General features: G+C 36.9%; 2 long non-coding RNA genes across 2 annotated transcripts in view; both read left to right on the top strand.

Moving 5' to 3' along the window:
• Positions 1-16,564, top strand: part of LOC307161648 — a 360,858-nt gene that overhangs the window by 293,524 nt on the left and 50,770 nt on the right. The window lies entirely within an intron of this gene.
• Positions 7,793-9,701, top strand: LOC307162247. The gene is made up of 3 exons (XR_013821883.1): positions 7,793-7,926; positions 8,634-8,779; positions 9,611-9,701. It is a non-coding gene; the product is annotated as an uncharacterized lncRNA (long non-coding RNA).

The raw sequence follows: 16,564 nt of genomic DNA, 5'->3' as shown, positions 1-16,564 counted from the left end.
TGCATGTTCAGCTGTTCAAGAAAGTGTGCGTATTTCAGTTCTTAAGGTGATGCAACACCGTAATAGCGCAGAGTCATGTACCAGAACGCACGGTGTTCAAGCATTAGAGAGTCGTGAAAACCCTCAAACTCCAGCAGAACATAGCAAACATCCCTATGGTAAAGAAAGCAGGTTTTGCAGTTCCTGTCAGAAAATAGGCTATAAAGAGGGAAAATGCTGGTCACTGGGAAGGGGCAGACCTCCTCCTTATATTTAGAAAAATACAAAACCACTTTCATAGGGCAAAAATCAGCGATCTGCACGCACAGGTAAAACTCTTAGTGAGTTAACTGCTTCGTTCATGCAAGGCCTTCAGCTATCAACTTCACTTGCTAGTGGGTTAGCAGCCCAATAGCAACAAATTGAATAGTTTAAGGATAATTCCGGTATTTAGCACTTTGAGTCTCTTTTCTGGTTTGTTTTGGATGAACTAGAGTGGTGGACACAGAAATGTTGACGATGGGTCCTGTCTTGACTTTTTGACTGGTTTAGAATCGCCTTTGACTGCTTCAGAGTGGCTGTCTACGGGCATGCACTAACATGTCCTTAACACAACCCTTAACGTTTTCAAAACTGTGCAACTCACCGAGTGGTTAGTGGTGTTCGTTGATGATTAAAAACAGTTATATCGACGCAATGTATGATTTCAATCCGTGTTATTTGCTACAGTGGAACTATTTTTTCAGATACCTCACAACCGCGTATTAACTTACGCTCCATATTTGAGTCTGAAGCGCAGTAATATCAACGAGCAATGAGTCCTCCAACAGAAATCAATGGGATTTTACAAAGTGCCAAATAAAACACGACAGAAACTGTATTTCGCTACGCTACTTGTTATTAATCATCAATGAACACCACTAACCACTCGGTGAGTTGCACAGTTTTGAAAACGTTAAGGGTTGTGTTAAGGACATGTTAGTGCATGCCCGTAGTCAGCCGCTCTGAAGCGGTCAAAGGCGATTCTAAACCAGTCAAAAAGTCGAGACAGGACCCATCGTCAACATTTCTGTGTCCACCACTCTAGTTCATCTAGTTCACATGATTGCTTTACTGTAAGTGTGTATGAAACACTTAGGTTAAAAGTTTGTAGATGCTATGCTTTCTAGGCCATGTATCTTGCATAAACTGGAATAATTATTTTACTGGTATTGCATCATATTAGTTACATTAATGGTATAAGTTTTCATCATCTTGTACATCTATTTTGTAACTGTTTTAAGTGTAACCATAACCATATTTTGTCATTAAACCTTTTCAATTACAAATAATGTGCTAACTAGTTTTGATTTGGTATTGACTTTGAAGTGCTACATATTACAATACAATATCGTCACTCTCTATAGCAACTGTAATGAACTCAGGCTTGGCGTTTGTTGAGAATCCATATGCAGAAGTTTTATTGAAGCAGACAATCCAAATCGACAGGCAAAGCAATGGTCAAAGATACAGGCTGGGTTCAGTGAACAAAAATAGACAGTACAAGTAAGCAACCAAGGCAAAAACAGTAATCCAAAGGCGTGATATCCAAAAGGCAGGCAAAAGGTCATAACAAGAGGCAAAAACAATGGCAATGGAAGTAAGGCAGGTAAAACTGGCAATACTTTGCAAAGTGTTAGTGGAAAGCATGGCTCTTTATTTATTTATTTTTTTTTATTATTATTTTTTTTTTATTGAGTTTTTTCCTTATCACAATAAACAATAAAGACGTCTGACAAAAAAGAAAAATATGACATCCTCAAAAAGTACAATATAAATCTTATTGTATTATAAACTAAGAGTCACACCTCCTGCAAATCATCTGAAAAGACATTTTCTATACTGTTCACATGACAAGGGAGAACAAACTAGATTGAAAGAACTCAAAACAATAAAATTAAACTAAAACAAAATAAATAACATAAAACAAACCAAATAATAGGGACTCAGCTCATCTGAAGTGTTATTAAACGTTTATGCAGTTTTTTAGCCTGGGCATTCTCAACCTTTATAAGACAGTTTTGAAACAGCAAAAGTTAATTTTTAAGTGCAGACCATGTGGGGGAGGACTTAGCAAATCGACATTTATGTATATAATATTTTGTTGCTATAATTAGATTATTGACCAAAAATTCATCATTTTTATTTTGTAGGATTACACCCATCTGAATGTTTTGATATGAAAAGAAATCTATGTTTATAGATCTGGAGGACAACAGGTTGTGAAGAGATTTCCATAAATTCTGAGCCAGTTGACATTCATAAAACAAGTGTTCAGTTGTTTCAACATTAATGTTGCAGATATGACAATTGTCTACCTCAAACTTGAATCTTTTCTTTACAAACTCATTAGAGGGATATATATATTATTTATTGTTTTAAAATGTACTTCCTTAAATTTAGGGGGAATTGGATATTTTAGGAATTTTGTTCTAATTGAAGATATTTCAGATTTGTTATAACCAAGAAAGAAGAGAGTGCTTCTTGTTCTACCCGGGTACAAAATGTTAACAAGAGTTTGCTTAAGGAATTTATTATTACATTTTGTATCTACCAGGTCCAAATAATCGATTTTAATTTTGTGAAGTCTTGGTGATGCAATGTTCAAAAGATTATTCTTTATTGCTTGAATAAGGACCTTTGGAATGTTCTGTGTTACTTTGTTGTAATCCACAATTGAGCAGTTAATATTATATTTAGAATTAAATTCCTCCAATTCAAGAATATTACCATTTTCATCCAATATATGAACAATTGACCATATTTGTTTTTCCCACCAGTCTGTCAGAAACATAGATTTCCTTCTACACAATATAACTCTGTTGTTCCAGAATGGAACATTGTGGGGACTAAAGTTATGTTTGAACATCAGTTTCCACTGTAACAAAACCTGTTGATGAAAAGTTGAAAGTTTTATAGGCAATTTAGATATTTCAAAGTCACATGTTATTAAAAATTCAATACCTCCCACTTTATCAAAGATATATGTCGGTAAGGAGAACCATATCTCTTCGCCGTTCCTCAAAAAAGATTGGAGCCATTTAATTTTCAATATTCCATTCATAATTTCAAAGTCGATTGCCTTTATGCCACCATCCTCATAATTTTTCAACAGATCCCCTTTTCTAATGTAGTGATGTTTATTTTTCCAGATGAAATTAAAATTGATTCTATTAATTTCTTTAATTAACTTTGGAGAAATAGCAAGAGAGTAGGATGGATATATCAGTCTGGAAATAGATTCAATCTTGGTCAACATCGTTCTTCCAAATAATGTTAAATCTCTTTGTAGCCAACTGTTTAATGTTTTTCCACATTTATCAATATTATCTTGGATATTCTTTTTTTCACTTGTATCTGATGATTTGGTAATCCAAATAGCTAGATATCTAATGTCATTTTTGACTGGTATATTATATAGTGAGGATTCAGAGCAGTTATGAATGCTCATCAGTTCACATTTATTCAGATTCAGATATAGGCCCGATGCTAGTGAAAACCGCTCTATTACTTTTACAGCCTCTGGTATTTGTTCCTTATTTTGTAAAAACAGAGTTGTATCGTCAGCGAGCTGGCTTATGAGTAACTTGTGGTTGTTTATCTCTAAACCTTTAATATTTGAATTTTTAACCGCAATTGCTAGTAGTTCAGTCACTGCAATGAATAAAAGAGGAGAAATACTACAGCCCTGTCTTATTCCTCGTTCAACCTTAAATCTAGGACATGTACCTTCTGAGAGGGAAACACAGCTATTAATATCCGTATGCAACATAGTGATCATATCAAGAAACTTATTTCCAAAGCCAAAGTGTCTCAGTGTGTTAACAATAAATAAATGTTCCACTGAATCGAATGCTTTATGGAAATCCAAAAAAAAGATAAAACCATCTTCCTTAATTAAATAATTATCCAGGACCAGGCGGATGTTATTATGGATGGATCTTCCTTTAAGAAAACCAGATTGTGTTGGGCTGATTAATTTAGATATACCCGTCTTTAATCTTGCTGCCAAAACTGTTGTTAGAATCTTGTAGTCTGTATTCAACAGTGTAATAGGTCTTAAATTGCTTAATATTTTCTTATTTTTTCCAGGTTTTGGAATCAATTTTATTATTCCTTGTTTCATAGTTTGCATCAGTTCTTTTTGATTAATACATTCATTTATAGCCTGAAACAATACGTGTTTTAAGTCTTCCCAAAAGTGTTTATAAAAGTTAGATGTAATACCGTCTGGTCCTGGCGAACGATCAGATGCCATTTTTTTTATAGCATAGTCAAATTCTACAATTCTTAGTTCCTCATCACAAACTTTAAAAAAAATTTTCATCAATAACAGGAATCAAGTTGTTAATTTTATTAAAAAAAGATGAGGCATCTTGTTCTGAGTAGGAAGATTTATAAAGATTCCTATAAAAATTGAAAACTTCTTTTTCAATGCGTTTGGGTTCTGTACATTCCTCTCCATCAACTGTTAGACTACAAATCGAATTATATTCTTGTCTGCGTTTTTCTAATTTGCAGAAGTATGCAGTATTCTTTTCTCCTTCTTCAATCCACCGGGCCCTGGATCTAATATATGCACCTTTAGCTTTATCTATATACATTCTATCCAATTTGGATTGCAAATTACTTATTTTTTCTTTGTCCTCTTCACTCCAATCTGATTTACTATAAAGTGTGATGAGTTCTTTAACCACTGTTACTTCTTGAGCTCTCTTTTCTTTATTCACTTTTTTACCAAACGTTATTGAATGCTTTCTAATACTAAATTTCAGAAATTCCCATTTTAGTATAGATGTGTCTAGTGTATTATCATTTTTTATATCAAAAATAATTTTTTTAATGGAATGACAAAACTCTGAGTTTTTTAGTAACTGAGAGTTAAATTTCCAGTAATCTTTTGGTTTGTTATTTTTATTACTGTTTCGGATTTTCAGGTTAATAATACAATGATCACTTAAAGGTTAGTTAGCAATTTCTGTTTCTGTGACATGATCTGATATTGAGTTTGATATCAACCAATAATCAATTCGTGATTTGTTTTGACCATTAGGTTTATGCCAGGTAAACTGTTTCACCCCACTATGTAAACTTCTCCAGATGTCTATCAATTGGTTATTATTAGCAAAAGCTTCCAAAATTGGGTTTCTATGTTCACTCAATAACTTGGAAGGCCATCTATCCATCCACTCATCAGGAGTTAATTTGAAATCCCCTCCAACAATAATATGATCTGTGGGAAATTTTGCTTTTAGTTCTATGATAACTTCTGATATTTGATGTAACAGATTTCTATTTTTGTTATCGTTGTTATAAACATATATGTTAATCAGAATAACAAGATTAGCATCAATTTCCAAAACACAGGCTACCCAGTGTCCCTCCTTGTCCGCTTTTTGACCCAGAATCTTACCAGGGCATCTGTTGAAACATATGGCAACTCCAGCCGACCGATTTGTCCCATGACTGAAGAGAATTTTATCTCCCCATTGTTGTGACCAAAACTTAACATCAGATATATCAGAGTGAGTCTCTTGAAGAAAGGTGCAATGTGCTTGTTGCCCTTTGCAAAACAAAAAGACAGCTTTTCGCTTAACTGAGTCTTTAAGTCCCCTTGTATTAAAGGAAATAAAAGAAAAGTCAGTATTTAACTGAAATACAGAACACATGAACAAATGAACTTTTTGTGAAGAAAAAAAAAAAAAGTGGAGTAAAAACGTTGAGGTAGAAGTCCCATCACCCGAACTGATCCACTATGTATTCATTTCAAGCTCTAGTTTCAGCCCCTAACTTAAGTGTCCTCCATAATACGCTTGCCTTCGATGAATCCAAACGGGCCCCTGAAGCCTGCAGCCTTTCCTTCCTTTCTAGCCTGGTCGATTTTGGGCCAGAGAGCCTGTCTGGAACGCCAGTCCTCTTGAGTCAGATCTTCAGTAAAGCGAATCCCCTCTTCTTTGCAGATTGGAGAAGTTTTTGTTCGCCTCCAGATGTCATCTCTCACTGCTCGTCGCACAAATAAAATTATTATTTGTCGTTGCCGGTTGTCCATCATTCTTCCCACTCTGTGGACAACGTCGACCGCTTCATCCATCTTTACCGCCAGGTCCGGTGCAATCCTGCGAAGAAGCTCCACCACCTCCGCTCTTATGTTTTCATTAGCCGTTTCTTTTTTCCCTTTGATGCGCAGGCACCACCGTCTTTTGTATCTGTCATTGTTCAGTACCCGACCCCTCATGTCTTCATTTTCTTTAGTCAGTGTCTCCACTTTCTTTTCCAGATGTTTTATTTTCGTTTTACACTCTTTTAGCTCTTCTGCGTTGAACTGCACCGATTTAGCAATAGAAGCTAGCATGGAGCTGTGCTGTTGCAACTGCGTGCTAAATTCTTCCATGCGGTCGTCTACACGTTGACCGAGAGAGTTGATAGCATTCAGTATGGTCTCAGTGTTTGTTTCTTCTTGAGACATACCTTTCGTTTTCTTCTCCAGGTGTGTTTTTTCGGGGGTTTCCGCTGGAGTTGTCGGCCCTTGTTTGTTCTTGCTAACGTTAGCCATATCTGCATAGTCGTGTACACTCGTCTTCACACAGCTTTCAAATGGGAGACTTTTTTGCGCCGGAGGCTTTCCGCTATTGTGTTTCTTCATTTTCGTGCTGAGAACTGAACAAATGGCAGTTAATAGTGGATATGTATTTTTTAATTAACTATAACATCGGGACTTCTCGAGGAGCTCAGTGAGATGCGACTGCACGGACCGCCATCTTACCGGAACTCCAAGCATGGCTCTTTATATCAACCAAACAGGAAGTGACTGTAGAAGAAATGGAGTGATGTCAGTATTCAGGTGAGGGCTCCCTCTGTTGATTGGAGGGAGCAGATGTTACAGCAATGCTCTCCCACATATTAAGCTATTGTAACTGCGCTTATTTCCATCGTAGCTAATACATTTTTTTAGTCATTCTGCAGTCTTTCAGCCTGAACCGCTGCTGGAAATCCACCCTTACACCTTATTCCGCCTCTCCCACTGTTAATACTTCACTCTTCCGCATTTTCTCATCCGACTTCCGCTAAACTGACACGGCACATTCGGTAGCTAGTTCAGTAGTTAGAAGATTGTTTATAGCTAGCCAAAACTTTAGCGAAATGACAAATAACGCTGATACCGTAAATGTTTTAAATTGGGAGCAGGGAGAAAACTTCGTCCGTTGATCAGATGGTCTCATATTGTCCCATCCATCGTCATTGATAACGTGGGTAGACAATATAGAGAAGTGGCCAGAGGTAACCTATGGGGACATATTTAACTACCGTAAAACTTCAAATAATAGCCCGGGCTTTTATTTTCCCAAATCGCCGAACTTCACCGGCTTGTATTTGAGACAGGCGTCTATATGAGACAGGCCTTTAATTTAGTGTTGAGATGTTGTTCATTGAGTGTAGGCCTAGAGATAACGATCCAAATAGCATAGGCTGATAGAAAGAAAGCATGACAGTAGGAGGTTACCATATCTGTGTTTGTGTTTAACAGATCAGTTAATGTAAGAATTAGCCTACTATATTTCCATATGTCTAAAGGGGGTCGCACACCAGACGAGAGAAGCACAGCGCCACGTCTTTAAAATTCGAACACATTATTCTGTATGAGTGTACATTGTCTCAAATCATTGTTAATGCATATACTCACTGTAATGAATTGCTGTAAAAATTGCAGCATTATTTTACAGCAGCTGGCTGTTTTCTAATAATACAGCATATTGCTGTAAACTGCAATGCATTCTGGGGTCGCTAGGCGGTTTAATTCAAAATACAGAATATTGCTGTAAATTTCAAATCTTCTGAGGCATTTGTGATCTTCAACGGTTCTGTCGTCGACTTTCGGGTAGCGCAAGAGGAGTGCTTCACAACTCTGTGGTAAGTGACTTATTATTTCAGTTTCTTATTTTCAATGTTTGGTAACTCGTAGACTATGAAGGTAACGTTATATTCGCGGTTCATATTGGTAACCCCGGATCACACATCCTCCGACCGCGGGGCGCGAAGGAGACTTGCGCCGGGCTTCAGCAGCGCGGACGCGGTAGTATTTTACACATCTCACCCCGGCGCTACAGCGGCTATGGGCAGAAAATCTATGGGCTCCTGTGTTAAGAATTACATGCTTTAATGACAACTGTCGGTATTCACACGAGCTTCGTGTTGATTAGCACACTTCGTCGTGATTATTTTATGGTGTAAATCAAATCAAAATCAAGTCATCTGTTAAAATGGGCGCCGAAATGAAAACGCCGTTGCTAAAGCCTTGCGTCAGACTCACGGAGGATGCGTGTCATATAAATTATAAATGATGCTGTAATAAGTTACCAGGTTTGTTGCACGTTTAATATGCCGGTGTAAAAACCCATAGTTGGCTTACATTTCAGTACGAAATGTGTTTTTTTAGCTGTAGCCTACTCTGTGTGTGAAATTTGCTTATTGTTTGTTTGTAATGCCGTTTTTAACTTTATTTAAAAGAAAGAGTTCCTGCACTCTGAATACTAAATTATAGTTTAAATGTAAAAAAAAACGAAAAATAAAAATGGTATAGTTAAAAATAACTATTGTCACATGTTGTATTGTTTTAGGAGACACAGACAAGTGGGCACTGGAAGGCCAAGTTGTGTGTGTGAGGAGGGCTTTCAGCACAGCTTCCTGTCTGGCCTTCCCATACTGTTCACAGCATATTACATATTCAATCAGGAGGAGGCAGTACCTTGGAGTTCATTCAAAGGTAATGATTGAATTCTTAACAACCTCAGTACCTGCATTTTACACATTTATTCAATATCAGAACTTGCCTTTTCTGTTGAGGCCTTTAAAGGGATAGTTCGGCCAAAAATGATATTAAACCCATGATTTACTCACCCTCAAGCCGTTCGAGATGCATATGTCAATCATTTTTCAGACGAACACATTTTCAGTTATTTTAGAAAATGTCTTAGATCTTTCAGTGGTTATAATGTGAAGTTATGGGGTCCACTACTTCAAGCCAGTTATTTTCATTTATAAAGTTTTAAATAAGTATATTTTTACGATAAAACCGCACGGATTACCCTCAGAAGGCCTTCGTTTATCCCCCTGGAGCCGGATGGGTTACTTTTGTGAAGGATGCATGCCCATTTTTGGGACTTGAAGGAGGTGGACCCCATAGCTTCACATTATAACCACTGAAAGATCTAAGACATTTTCTAAAATAACTGAAAATGTGTTAGTCTGAAAAATTATTGACATATGCATCTCGAACGGCTTGAGGGTGAGTAAATCATGGGTTTAATATCAATTTTGGCCGAACTATCCCTTTAACACAATGTTTCTCAACTCGAGAAGAGAGAATTTTTAGGGCGAATGATTTAGATGTCTCCATCTTTAACACTAGCAAGCTAATGAGTTAAATCAGGTGTTTTAATTAGTGGACATATAAAACTTCCTTCCTGGGAGGTCCTCATGTCTGGAGTTGAGAAACACTGCTCTAATATATGGTCCAATTTTAAAAACATGATTACAAGCCTCAAAAACTTAAAACCAATCTTAATTACATATTGTCTGTTTCCTGACCCTTTAGGCGCTTTGTATGTATTAATCCGGAAAGAGGAACAAAGAAATCAAGAGAAAAATTGCCATCTAAAACAACAGGGCAAATGGTACAGAAGAAACAGGTTGCAGTTGAACCCACATGTTGCCACTCTGCCCAGCAAAGTGATGGATTAACAGTGGAATTTCTGAAATGTAAGTAGTACACACACACACAGATCTATTTTCCCTTTAATTGTAACCTTTTAATATTCTCTATCTGTCTCTAAAGCCCTTTTCACACAGCGCGATGTTCCCGGGAAATTGCCAGAATGCCTTCTGTGTGAACGCAAACACGACCTGGGACTGATGCCGGGATCGATGCCGGGTTGGGGACCTAGTAACATTGCCGTGTTCAGTCCCGGAACGTGCGCTATGTGAACAAAAGCCGTAATAATGCCGTGTTGTAGTGATGGCGCTGAAGCCGGGATTGTTCGCCAGCTGTGAAATGGTACGTAATGCGCAAGTTTATGATTGAATCAGAGAAAAAAATGCACAAGCGAGGTTTCTTGAGAGAGAGAGATCGCAGCTCATAAGCAAACTTAAGATGCTGCTGAGACATTACAAGTCACATCGATGTCACGTGTCTTTACGTGTTGTGTGTGAATGCACTCTCTGATTCCGGAAAATCACTGGCAGTGTAAATGAACCAAATCAAATGAACCTGGATCAAATCCCGGGTCACTTTTCCGGAATCTCTGTGTGAAAGGGGCTTAACTGTATCTGTCATCCCTGTATCTGTCTTTGACTGTATCATTATGTTTTGTAATATATCTAATATATATTGTCCTCTTTTTTCTTTTCAATGTTTCTAGCCACTCTTTGCATCCTGTGATGGAACAGCATTCTGGAGCTGGAATCTGGAATTGTTCTCCATTTTTGATCAGAAGTTTGTTGGACTGACTTGGGGCCTTGTTGTTTGGACATGTTTGTCTGGTAATGAAGTGGTGAAAATTCACCCGTCTCTTTTTGTTTTATTATTATGATCATGTTGGTCAACTTGTGGTTTTAAATGTATGTTGTTTGCGTATTTCTTCTTTGTGTGAAGGGCCATGACGGCTAATTTGTTTCAAGTAATTTAAAAATATTTAATTTCATGTCCATTTTTTTAAAAAAATACAATTTTGTAAATAAAAATGAAATCAAAATAATACAAAATACACTGTTTATGACTTTTTTTCATGCAGATTTTAAAGTTATAAATTTTTACCTGTTTTTCAAGATAAGTATGTTGAATTATTTTTTTGTTTTGTGAAGTAATAGGGGAATTAAGTTGTGCATTATAAACACTTTATGTATTTAAAAACAATTGTTTAAAGCTTATGTAGTTGATAAATAATTTACATTTAAAATTCAGCTGCCAGTCATTAATACTCAAAAATCAGGAAAATATATTGTATACTCCATTTTACATACACTGTTAAAAATCACCTGTAAATTTTACAGTAAAATACTGGCAGCAGGGTTGCCAGCCAATTACTGTATTTTTTACAGTAGCATTTCTGTAATTTAATTTACAGAATTTTACTGTAATCAGAGAATACAGTAAAATTCTGTAAATTAAATTACAGAAACGCTACTGTAAAAAATACAGTAATTGGCTGGCAACCCTGCTGCCAGTATTTTACTGTAAAATTTACAGGTAATTTTTAACAGTGCTGACTTAACTCTGTGCTGCAATATACATTCAGTTTTACACTCATTTACAGAAATCAGTTGCTTGAATGAAAATTGCTTTTCAGGTGATATTCTCAATTCATTCAGTTAACGGACGCTCTGAGGTAAAGTGAATTCAGACTGCAGACTAAGCAACGATTGTATTTAAGTGTACAGTACAATCATAGCATGGTACAGACATGAACTTAATTCCATAATATCCTTAAACATAACAATATTGCTGGCCATAAACTGACAAAATGCGCGTCCGGTGTGCGATACCTCGAGTTGTCATAGATGCAACGCAGCGCTACGCTTCTCGTACGGTGTGCAATCATGTGATACAAAAGGACCCTATTCATCACTATTATCATCACCGCGATCCTCAACTACAAGTTCATTGGAGAATTCCTCCTCCTCGTCGCTCTCCTCCACTTCTCCCTCTCCGGCCTCCGCTAACTCTGCCTCCACTAACTCTGCTTGCGCTAACAGCTCCGCCCAGATGTGCAGGGCTCTCTTGCGTGCGCAATCTGCTCCATAGAACTGGCTTAAACAGACGATCTGACGGGTTTTAGAAGGTTAAATACAACCCGAAACTAAAAAACAGACCGGGCCTCTATTTGAGACCGGCCTTTATTTATCCAAACCTGTAGCCACACCAGGCGTATAAAAGAGACAGGCGTCTATTTGGGACTCGGCTATTATTTGAAGTTTTACGGTACTTCGTCCTGTCAGAAGGAGTTGATGGAGCAGCAATGAAAAATTGTAAAAGTACTGAGGCCTATCAATATTTACACAGTGGGAAAGTGGGTCGTGTACTCTTACACAGTGAGGGTGATTTCGTCTTTTTAAAGCAAATGTGACCCCAGCCAGTCGAGCAGTCCAAACCACTCTGTGTGGGGCTAGTTAGTCACCAGGGACCAGTGGAGACTACTGGATGCTCGTGCAGCGCTGCTTTGGGAAGGTCCTGTAGCCACGCAGACTCTATATTATGGAAGGTAAGACTATCACACACATTATTAATATTTATTATTCATGATAATATCTTGAAACGTTTGTGTGGTTAATATAAGTATGTTATAAATGTATATAGTTAAGTATATTAACGTGTGTTTGTGACATATACACAGCTGATGACCATCGGCAGGCTAAGTATCTTGTCAAATCTCTTAATTGTACAGTGGAGTAAGGTAAGGTATTATTAAGCAGGATTTCTTTATGCAAATCTGAATATAAGGCGTTTTACACTTCCAGCCTTCATGAACAATTATATATCACTTATAAATAATTAAAAACAAAATTAATGCTAATTAAGATTGATGTGGTTTGGAATTGGTAAAATATGCTAGGAAAAGAAATTCTGCACGCACTGAATATGCAAAAGGTGAGGTAAAGGTAAACGTGGTAGGCATACTGTTGTAGGATTTTAAAACTAGTCTAAAATTAAGAAACCCCCTAGAAAACAGTAAAAAAAACAACAACATAGGAACAGCGGGTCTCATTCATGAAACACGAGCAGAACGATTTTTTGTGTAAATCGTGTGTAAAGTGGTTCTGGCGTGAATTTTCGGATTCATTAAAATGTTCGTATTTTCCAAATGTTAGTTGGTACGAAAGAAATCTACACCTGCTCCCAGCCACGCGTAAATAGTGCGTTTAACAGCCGAACGTTTTGCTCATTAATAAGGCTGCATTTTAATTCACCTTAATCGGGTACATATTTACACAGCATTTTGACAAAATATTATATATAGTAATTACATACGTTTTTTCTTTTTAGCTTTATTATGAGAGCCAGTAATAGCATCTGCAAACGGAACACTTTAATCACAAAACAGTGCAGTCAAGCTTCATGTCGAACCATTTTCTTTTCACTTCTGGGACTGTTCGATTAACAGATGTAACTCCATTAACTGCATCTGCTGCCAGCTCCCTTTTTTTAGGATCTGATACACCACGATGTACGCTTGAAAATAAAATGTGGCGTTTTGAATGAACTTCTGATAATAAATCTTCAATTTCTGCATCTGAGAAATTTCTCTTTTTCATTCGCTTTTGAGAAGACATGTTGAAATCCTTCATTTGGTGTCATAATATGATGCCCATATTTATGGTAATTGAGAATGAGCGTGCACGCGCGTCCCATTTACGACTGATTGGAATTCATTAACACACACACACACACACACACACACACACACACATTTCACTATCACATCTGACGTTTATAAATTAATAAATTAAAATGTTAAAATAAAATAAAAATGATAAAGGTTTGTCATTATCAATAAACATTTCTCATCAATTAAATAAAACATTTGTCTGATAATTCTTCTACAAAACTTGGTAACGGTTGACGTAATAATTTGTGTAACAATTGAGAAAATATAATGAGATTTACTTGTCCTCCCAGCTCCCACCGTCTAGTACAAAGGGTCCAAACACAAATGTTATATCTTTGGTGTCATAATTTTAAGGAAAAAAGAAGACATGCGGTAATAAAGTAAGACGCTCACTGCGAAACATTCTTTTATGTATTTTGGCTGTATATGTATTGGTTTTCAGACATAAAAGTACCTTTGTGACTCATATCATCAAGCCATAGCGATTTCAAATTCATTAAGATTTATTGTTCAGCATTAATTTGCATGGCTGAATGAGGTCTTCCTCTTTTCTGAGTGACCATGAATGACGAGTCCACCAACTTTCCACATCCACCCCAGGCCGTTTCCCTTCAGGAGCCAGAGGTACCGTAACTACTATACTGTCCTCTTACATCAGTCAGACAGCGGGAGTGGAAGGGGGATCGAGCGGGATTCTTTATTGCTGTCGATTTTCAGTCTCTTTTAAATGATAGGCCTTACGCATCTGTCAATCATCCCCGCTTGCTGAACCCAGGAGTATGGGGTCTCTGCGGAAACAAAAGTGGGCGTTTTTAAATTTGTGGGGGTTTTCAAACTGGTGGGTGTATATAAATCATGCAATGAAAATGATGGCCTACACCCAACCCCACCCCTAAACCCTACCCACACTGTGACGTGGGCAAATCAGAGAACACGGTCAAAAACGCCCCTCTGTTTATGGCCTCACCCACTGATCTGGTAACTCCTATTACTGTCCTGCAGAGGCCTATACTTGGAACCCAGCGCTATGATTGGTCGAACTCTTCTTCTTCTTCTGCTGTTGCTTGATCTGAAGACTGCGTGCACAGAGGCGTCACCAGGTTTTTGCGAGTCTCAAATCGTACCAGCGTACTTTCAAGTCAAAATGTGTATCCGCTACGCAAAATGCGTACAGGTTGGCAGGTCTGCATTTTCTTAAATTCGCTTTGGCATTAGTACAGTGGCAATACAAATATAATTGTTTGTTTGTGTATAATGGTCTTTTGTGGTATCATCCACACATGCAAAGTTGGTTGATAACTGCAATAAATAACCTAGTTAACTATTACTGGTTCATGTAACAGGGAAAATAAATTGATTATGAATTGTGGCAAAAATGTTTGTTAATGTTGTAAAACAATTCTAAAACATTCATTGAATACAATGTATTAAGTGCAACTAAAAGAAAGGGATATGGGGACACCTACAGGCGATTAGGGTGAACTATGAATGAAGTCGGCCATTTTCTCCTCAGTTTCATGCAAGCTGTTGAGGAGAATGGTAGCTGGAAAATCTCTCTCCGGTCAAACAGAAATTAAATGTTGTCAGAGATAATTTTGTTTATCTTTAAGCTCAAAATAACTATTTTAAAAGTGTTTTATTTCATATTTGAGTCATAAGAGACATAGAATTGATGGATAATTAACTTTATACCGAAACTCATTAAGAGTGCATGGTATTCATTGTGTTTCTATATCTGTATTTTTCTTGTTGTTTATTTTTACACTTATATTTATTTTTGACAGTTACGTGACCGGATGAGCTGTATCTCACGTCTGTTTGGTGTCATTTCATATGTTCTCAGTAAACATGCGATGATTGAGCTCAGCATACGTCTTCGTGTGGTCCTTTCTGGAATGGTCGAAAGAAAGAACTAGAGCAGGGGTCGGCAAGTAACTTTGGCCGTGGGCCAATTTTTTTTTTTTATCCAGTAGATGGCGGGCCAGCTACACGGAGTAGGCCTATGGATACAAATTAAATACTCTTAATGAACGTCTACATTGCATATATCAATGAAATCATTTTAAACAGATCAAGTACTATTGTGGTAACATATTACAGCCATTTTAATAAAAGTGTGAATAGCAATCATGCCTCATTCACTTACAGTCCGACTTTTGAACTTTATTCCTTTTTTTTTATTATTATTTATTTGGGACACACACATACACACCTAAGGTTTAAGGAGGTCTGTGCGGGACTGTTTTTTTCGTCCCGCTCCCACAAGGTTTTATTCAGCAACCGCTTAAAATACACTCTGTGTTCACCCGCTTTATTTCCCGACCTGATCGGGTCCGCAAAATTTAGATCTCGTTTCCAGAATCTCACATTCAAATGTCTCTAACGGAAAGAGAGAGATTAAGTAGCCTATAACAATTATAAATGCTATACAAAAATTGTGTTCGTGTCAATATAAAATATTATGGTAACACTTTACAATACGGGTGCACTAATCTGCATTAATTCATGCTTAACTAATGCACAGATAATCATGTGTTAATGTATGACTCATGAAGAACTAAACCATTAATTAATGATTACTGCATCAGTAACTAATAAAGATTCTAAATGATTAATAGATTAAGTAATATATGAATTGTTATTAATTAAATGTGTCATAATGTATTAATTCCTTAACTTATTTTATTAACTAAAAGTGTAAATTAATGTGTTAATTACCACAGTTGGTCAAAGCAATGTACTTCAACTTCCAGCTGTCTGCTTTAATTAATCATTAACTAATGATTTGCAAATGTATCATTATGTTATGACTTTACTTGTTGAGGCACATGACTATTAACTAATTGTTAAGTAATATGCCATTTTGGTGCCATGTAAACCCATAAATGGCATATTACTTAACAATTAGTTGTAATAGGCTGATAAAAAAAAAAAATAAAAAAAAAAACGGACTTCCAAAATAATCCAGCGGGCCAGAAAATGTTGCTGGCGGGCCAGTTTTGGCCCGCGGGCCGCCTATTGCCGACCCCTGAACTAGAGTATGGGGCGCCATTTGCAAAGCGGCTCACGCTGAAAATAACAACATTGTCACATTTAGCTTCAAACAATGTTTAAAAAACTGGTATGAATTAGTATGATTTAGATTCAACATTTAGATTTAGATTTAG

The sequence above is a fragment of the Squalius cephalus genome (assembly GCF_949319135.1).
Source record: "Squalius cephalus genome assembly, chromosome: 7".
NCBI classification, from domain to species: Eukaryota; Metazoa; Chordata; class Actinopteri; order Cypriniformes; family Leuciscidae; genus Squalius; species Squalius cephalus.
This window is presented reverse-complemented; position numbering and strand designations above follow the sequence as displayed.